This window comes from Mesoplodon mirus (assembly GCF_964341445.2).
Source record: "Mesoplodon mirus genome assembly, chromosome: 19".
NCBI classification, from domain to species: domain Eukaryota; kingdom Metazoa; phylum Chordata; class Mammalia; order Artiodactyla; family Ziphiidae; genus Mesoplodon; species Mesoplodon mirus.
Window position 1 is genome coordinate 33,580,412 of NC_138995.1, and position 7,955 is coordinate 33,588,366.

General features: G+C 51.3%; 1 protein-coding gene across 8 annotated transcripts in view; it reads right to left on the reverse strand.

Annotated features, from left to right (window-relative positions):
- Window positions 1-529, reverse strand: part of CYLD (CYLD lysine 63 deubiquitinase) — a 68,069-nt gene extending 67,540 nt beyond the window's left edge. For 5 of the 8 annotated variants that reach the window (XM_082606246.1, XM_082606249.1, XM_082606245.1 and 2 more), the window contains exon 1: window positions 380-526. The gene's annotated coding sequence lies outside the window, so the exon portion shown is untranslated. Of the gene's footprint in view, window positions 1-379 lie in introns of all 8 variants that reach the window. The other 3 variants (XM_082606250.1, XM_082606247.1, XM_082606244.1) reach the window with 1 other exon arrangement.
- Between the last annotated feature and the right edge of the window lie 7,426 nt (window positions 530-7,955).

Genomic DNA, 7,955 nt, shown 5'->3' on the forward strand with positions numbered 1-7,955 from the left:
CCGTGCCTCAGTTTCGCCATCTGCAAATGGGGGGCCCAAGGGACAGACCGTTTCCTGCGCTGCTCCCACCCCCAAGTCCTCTCTTCTCCCGGGGTCCTGGCGGTGGTGACCACGCTCCCACGACTTGGGAGCCCTCTCAGGAAGGCCGGGGGGTCGGGGGTGTCGGTGGGGAAGCCCCGGGGAGTGGGTAAGTCCAGGCTGACGTCACGGGCTCAGCACCCCGCGGGCCCGGCCGGCTAAGGGCCGGGGCAAGTAACGGGCCGGCGCCGAGGCCCGACGGCCGCCGCGGTAGCTTGAGGAGCCCAGAGGCCGGGGAGGGGCGCCCGAGGGATCGGGCCGCCAGTCGCTCGCCCGCTCGGCCGCAGGCTCATTCACTCACCTCGGGCGGCGGGGCGTCGCCCTTTCCCCAGTCTCGCTAGCCCGCCTATCGGGCCGGCACCGGCGCCCCACAACCGCCGCCCTAGTATTTACCTCCAACGCGCGAGCACCAGTGCAGCCGAACCTGCTACCTGGGCCCGCCCCCACCTGCCCCGCCTCCGAACCGCCCAAGGACAGAGGGAGGGAGAGGGGTAGGCGGGGGCAACCCCGACACTAACCAATCGCAGCCCGAGCTGCGTTCCTAAGCACGCTCTGATTGGGCCTTCCTGTGACAGACCTTCCTCCAATGGCTGCCGGCTCGGAGCGGACTGAAGGGACTTTCCGTTCCGTCAAGCTCGGTCGAGCCAAAGGGAAAGCGGAGGGGAGGGGAGGAGAACTGGAGATATGGGGGGCGGGGGCTCTGGCTGATTGGATGAAATATTGCGGGTGCCACGGCCCCATTGGCTAACAACAGAGCCTGGGCGGGGCGCTGTGCTTCTCCCGGCTCCACCCGGGTCTTGGCTTTTGGCTTAGCTGTCAAAACTCCCGTAGACTGAGAGTTCGGAGCTGGGGTGGGGAGAAGCCCAGACGCAAGCTAGGAATAGGATTCTAGGATTCCACGAAAAAGCAAAGCTTTAGAATAAGACTTAAGTTTGAATCCTTTGCGCTTTCAATTAGTAACCGCGTGACATGGGGAACTCAATTGCTCTGAGCCTCAATTTCCCCATCTGTAAAATGGAGACAATCGGATCGCCTGTGTTACAGGATTGTTGTGAAAAATCGTATGTAAAGTCCTGACACACAGCAAGAGCTCAGTAAAGTTAAGTCTTTTCCTCTTCCTCAGATTCTGTGTGGGACCCCTGCTGTTTCTGAACCTCCGTTGCCACCTATCCCAGTTTGGAGGGACGTCTCCCTAGGGTGATGGAGAAGGGATTTCCACACAAGGCCTCCCACAGCTCTGCACCCCTGGCCACCAGCCAGGACTTGGGGTGTAGTTAAGGATCTTTCAATTAGAAGGGAGATTTCTGATTCCCAAAAGTGCTCACAATATTTAAGGAAGTGCTTTTTATAATCAGTCCCAGAGCCTTGCAGCATGCCTTGCTGCACCGGATACTCCTGTTAATTAATTCCTTCTCCTTTGACATTTTAAGTACCAATTATAGGAGAAGGTGATTAATACTGAGGAAGGAAGACGTGGTGTGTGTGTGTGTGTGTGTGTGTGTGTGTGTGCGTGTTTAACCATGAGAGGGAAAATTTCCTCAGTGGAAAGTGACATTTCTGAAAATCTGGAGAATTTAAACCAGTGAGTCCATAAAATAAGTCACAGGAGTGATTATTAACATTACTGGTAAACAGGCCACCCATCTCCTTTGCCATAAGAGCCCAGAAGGAAATGGACATCTTTTGAAAAACCTCAATCCATTCTTGTCCCTCCTTAGTCCATCCTTAGCCATCTTCATGATCACAATGCAGGAGAAAGCAATCAAATGAGACTCAACAGGCCTAACTCTAAGTGTGGCCTTAGGCAACACTTCCCTTCTAGATCTAGATTCTCCAAAAACAGTCAATAGGACTCCAAAGTCACAGTCTGGCGGTCGGGAAGAAAAATTCAGCCTGAGGACTGTTTTTGCTTGACCCATACAGTGAGGAGGAGGAAGTGGGGTGAGGGAGAAAGATCTTGAATCCTTTTAGACAGGGCAAGCCCACTCCCTTTCTCCAGTTTGCCACACTCCTCACCATTCCCTATTTTATCCTGCTGGAGCACTTCTCTCATTTACATTATCTGCCGGCTCCTGAAGGCATTTGAATTTGCCACCCCTGGCACAGAACATCCTCGTGTCCTTTCTGATGATGGCATTTGGTGCCGCTGAGCCCTAGGCTTCAGGAGGGCTTTCTTCCCTACCAGCGGTGGTCAGCCCTCCTGTCACAGGTTCCCTGAATCAGACAGTGTCAGGGCCCAAATTCATCCAACAGATATTCTTCCAAGCCAGATGGGATAAACAGGGCTTATCTCAATTACCGTCTCCTATCAGTTGGTAATGACTGCCTAGAACATTGTGTCGAAAACAATTCTAAAGCTGTATTCAGGCTCACGGGGAAGAGAGATGCCTGCCAGGGGATGAAATGGGAAACGGTGTCATGGTGCTATTATTTGCAGTCCTTAGTAAGCTAGCCTTTCCTTTTACAGATGGGCGATTAAGGTCCAGAGAGGGAAAACAGCTTGTCAACAGTCACCCAGGAGATGAGCTGGGACCCTGATTCTCCTAATTGCAAGCCAGGGCTCTTTCTACCTTGTTTAAATGGATTCTCCAACTGAAATGCCCATCCTCTCTGCCTTCCAAATCCTCCTTCACTTAAGGCTCAGCCAGAGTCCTCCCACTTCCCGGGGTCTTTGCTGATGGTTCCAGGCCTCACTGATCCCCTCTGTCTACCCACCACCCGGCAGCCTCTTCCACTCAGCCTGGCCCTGGCTTCACATGACCGGTGGTTCTGTTACTTCGCGAGCAGCAAGAAACACGGCAGCGATTGAGAGAGATGCCACCCTCGTCCTTTGGCAAGGAAGGCAGACCTTAAACGAATAATTACACCACCACTTAACTGGGGAGGTTAGAGGGAGCCCCAGAAGGAGAACTGCTCTGAGCACACATCAAAGGTGGCTGGGTACCCAGGGAAGGCCTATTTGAGGAAGTCATCTTTAAGATGAGGTAGGAAAGTTGACTGGCAGCCGGGGTGAGGGGAGCACCCCAGGCAAAGGGAACATGTTACATGACATATTGGAGGAACTGGAAGGGGCAGGGCACAGAAAGTGTGGGCGCAGAAGGGCCTGTCCGACGGGGCCTGATGAGCGAGGACCAAGGGGGGGTCTATATCCCAAGAGCAGTCGGAGCCCTCTGAAGGGGGTTAAGCAGGGTAGTAACTGTAATTCTACACTACCTTGCATACTTCTCTTATGGCACATAGCAGGACCCCAACAAAAAGCCAGTGAACTGAGTGGAGCTCTCTCCCCCAGGAGCTGGGACCCTCCTGGCTGCCTGGTAGAGGCCTATGACTTGGAGTAACACCCAGTCAGGTCTCAGCAAAACCTTCGCAGCAGCACGAGTCATGCTTATTCATGAGATCCTGCCCCGTGCTTCCCAAATCGCTGCCACAGGCTACCCCTACTTCCAGCCTTGCCAACTTCAGTGTGAATTTTATATCCTGTTGCACAACCCAAGGTGAACTCCTGATATTTCACACTTCCACTCCCCCATCTCAGTAAATGGCAACTGCCGGTTTTTCATCCAGCCTCCCGTGGGTCCAGTCCTAGCACCGTGTGCATTCATGAACTCTAAACCACGAGGCTAAATGGACCAGGCGTCCCCACAGACAAGGACACCATACCACTGCTTTCTCCATGATAGACCAGTGTGGTGTTTCAGTCAATGGCTGAGTCGAGAGCCCTCCAACTCGGGGATGTGCTTCTCTCTTAGCGAGGGCACACTCTAAACACAACTGAACATTCTGTCTGAGGGCTTGTACTCCAGTCACCTAAAAGCTCTTTTTAATCAGATAAAAGAGATTACTTTAATCATCTTTAAACGAAGCCAGCTGAACTATAAACCCATGTTCTCCTGTTTGAGCTATTTGCTCTTAACAATGACAAATGATTTCTGTGTGATTTAGAAAACACACACACACAGAGAAAAAGGGGTTCATGCTCTCCATTGGGATCTTTGTGCTACATCTAGAATCTCACTTTGAGCAGTAGATACGTTAGGAATGATCCCATGTCCCAGGAAGCCTTCCTCCCTAAGGAAGCAGACACTAGCAATGTTGGAAAAAAGTGACTCATTATCAGAATCTACCCCAGGGGCAGAAACTTCTATTTCTGCCCCCTTTTAAGTAGGTGGATTCTCCATTCAACAAATATTTGGGCACCTGCTATGTGCCAGGCACCGTTCTAGATTCTGAGGATGCTGCCGTGAGCATAGCCCATGTTCTCATGGAGTTGATATTCTAGGGGAAGGAAGAAACAAGGGTTCATCAGGTGGTCATGCTGAGAAGAGAGGACTAAGCAGGGAAGGGGCGAGGAGGTGGCTGGGGACTGCTATTTTACATAGATTGTTCAGGGAACGGCTCCCTTGATGTGGTAGCATGTGAACAAAGACCCGAAGGAAACTAGGAAGACAGCCATGCTGCCGTCTAGGGAAGAGTGTCCCAGTAGGAGGAGACAGGCAAGTGAGAGGGTCTGGAAGCAGTGGTGTGCTTGGCGTTGCCAAGGAAGAGCCAAGAAGCCAGTGTGGCTGGAGTTCAGAGAATGGGGGTGTGAGTGACGAGGGTGAGGCCAGAGAAAGCACAGGGGAGGTGGTCCAGGCCAGCAGCAGACCTCGTCTTTTACCCAGCGCCAGATGGGAAGTCCTGAGGCGTTTAAATCAGAGCCCTGGCTCATCTGACTTATGTTTTAATGGGCTCACTCAGAGGGACAAGGACAAAAGCAGAGAGAACAGTCAGTAATCGGGCAAGGGTGGGCCCCAAAGGAGCCCCTTGTTTCTTGGGGGGTGGGAGAGAGCAGGTGGGAGGAGGGGAATGTGGAACTGAAGATGTCAAGAAAGAAGGTCCAGATAAAGAAGAGATGCAGCCCTTCCTGAGAGGAAGGATTTTCAGGTGATTGACGGGGGAGGGGTAGCACTTAGGGGATTGGATTTGTGGATTTTTCTGGAAGTGATGATAGGTGGGATTAAATTTAGAGAGAGAGAGAAAAAAAGGAAATCTTGGGGGATCCAAAGAGCTTGGATTGCCAGTCTGCACAGCTGCAGTCTCCCCCTGTGTAATTCTCCAAGGGCAACTGCCCAGGCCGGTCCTCGATGGTGTTCATGACCTTGCTGCCCACTGGAACCTGCCACCCAGGGCCCGAGGCCCTGTGTCCCCTCCCGGAAGGCCTTGCCGGGGAGTGTGCCCTGAGTGCTGTGTGCTTCACTCACAGTGCTGCACCAATCTCCCGAGCAGGAAAGGAGGCGTGAAGGTGTTGGTGCAATAATGAAATGATGCTGCATGTAGTCTCAACGCAGCCCGCTTGGAATGGGATTCCGCCTCCCACATTTCCGTGGGGTGTATTCATTTCAGCATCTGGGTTTGGCACTCTAGGTTTTGGGAAAAAAACACTCAGATTGACGTTTTTTTTTCTTCTAAGATGATGGTGAATCTAATTAAAGTCTCAAGCTCTTTAAAAAATTCTTCTGCTCTGATACCTTTTTTTTCTGCGTGGAAGAATTAAATATTCTGAGCTACAGATCTGGAATCTGCCTTCTCCTGGATAAGCCACTGGCCACAAGCACACATCTTTCAGGTAACCTCCCTGTTGGAGAATTTTAAGAGTACTAATTCGCAAGTTACCTGCAGATACCTAGAACGCCTTTGGTGGACCTACTGGCCTTTCGCAAGTTAGGAAACATCCACTCTGAGCTCTGACGGTAATCACATGTCAAGATCTCAGTTCCACCCTTACCTGGGCCCTCTTAGATTTTTTTTTTAAATAAATTTATTTATTTATTTTTGGCTGTGTTGGGTCTTCGTTGCTGCACGTGGGCTTTCTCTAGTTGTTGCAAGCAGGGGCTACTCTTCATTGCAGTGCACAGGCTTCTCAGTGCGGTGGCTTCTCTTTGTTGCAGAATACGGACTCTAGGCGCGCGGGCTTCAGTAGTTGTGGCACGCGGGTTCAGTAGTTGTGGCTCGCGGGCTCTAGAGCGCAGGCTCAGTAGTTGTGGTGCACAGGCTTAGCTGCTCCACAGCACGGGGGATCCTCCCAGACCAGGGTTCGAACCTGTGTCCCCTGCTTTGGCAGGTGGATTCTTAGCCACTGCGCCACCAGAGCAGTCTCACCTGGGCCCTCTTGAGCTCTTTGTTCTCCATAATCTCTCCCTGGGTTATATCATCCAGGTCCAAGGACCCCATTCCCCTTTTGATGCTGAGGACGCCCATGGTGTTATATCTGGTGGTGACCTCTCCCACGGGCTCCAGAACGTGGCGTCTCCATTTGACCTTTCTATTTAGATACCTCAGACTTGAAAATCCAAGACAGAAGCCTCTCCTGCTTCCAAACTTGTTTCCTCCCCAGTTACTCAAGACAAAAATCTAGCAGATATCCTTGAGTCTTCACTTTCCCTCATCCCTCTCATCCATTCCATTTGTAAACCCTTGGGAATTGACCTCTAGAATATCTCTGGAATCCACCCTTTTCTCTCCACCTCCACTGATACCCCCTCATGCTGCCCAGCTGCCTCTCCCCTGCAATGGCTCCTAGGTGGTCTCCCTACTTCCTCTTCTCCTCACCCTTACCTTTATGCATTCCAGTCGCTTCTCCACCCCAGAACAAGAGAGATCTTCTTTCAGTGGGTTCCACTGCACTGCTTAGAACTCTCCAATGGCCTGCCATGATTCTTTCCCATGGCCAACTAGGCCCTTCATGAACTGGCCCTACCTACCTCTGCAGACCCATGTGGTGGACTCTCCCCTTAGCTTGCCTCAAACACACTGTATTAGTTTCCTGTGGATGCTGTAACAAATTATCACAAACTTGGTGCCTTAAAATGACACAAATTAATTCTCTTACAGTCCCGGAGGCCAGAAGTCCAAAATGGGGCTAGAACAAAGGTAGCTGCAGGACTACACTCCCTTCAGAGGTTCTAAGGGAAAACGTGTGTCCTTGCCCTTTCCAGCTTCTCAAGCTGCATTCCTTGGCCCATGAGGCCCCTTCCTCCACCTTCAAAGCCAGCAGTATAGCCTCTTACTTCAGTGGTCACCTTGCCTTCTTCTTCTGTGTCAAGTCTCCCTTCAACTCTCTCTTATAAAGATACTTGTGGTTGCATTTAGGGTCTACCCACATAACCTAGGATAATATCCCTATCTCAAGATCCTTAACCTAATGACATCTTTAAGTCCCTTTTGTCATGTAAAGCAACATTTTCAGGTTCTGGGGATCAGGACCTGGCTATTTGAGGCGGGGGGTGGATTATTCAGCCTAACCACACCCACAAAGCTCTCTTCCATGACAGGGTCTTTGTACAGCTTGTTCCCTGTGACTGGTCCCGCTCCCCCCCCAGGTCCCCCTCCCTCTTTGCATGGCCAATTCCTTCTCATCTGGGGGCCTGTCACCTTACCTGTCACCACCTCGCAGAACCTGTCTCTGAACAACCTCCAATCCAAAAGTTTCCCTCTATCTTGAAACTTTATTTCCTTCCTGGCACTTGACACAGTGGACCTTATTTTATATATTTTCCAATTTACTTGTTTTCTGCCTGCCTCTCCCTCTCCCCTCCCCATCAGTGCCTTGATGACAGGGCTGGTGTCTGTTCTGTTCAGATGAATTTACAATCCAAGATGGTGCCATGCAAACAGGCTGCTCTGTCCACTCCTCTGAGAAAGCAGGCCCCCCCTCCCTCTTCCTCCTGATCTGCTCTATTTGAAAGAATGGTCTGGACAGAACCTGATGCCACCAACAAAGAGAACCCACCCCTACGTTCATAGCATCATTGTTTATAATAGCCAAGACATGGAAACAACCTAAATGTCCGTCGACAGATGAATGGATAAAGAAGATACAGTATATATATATACATATA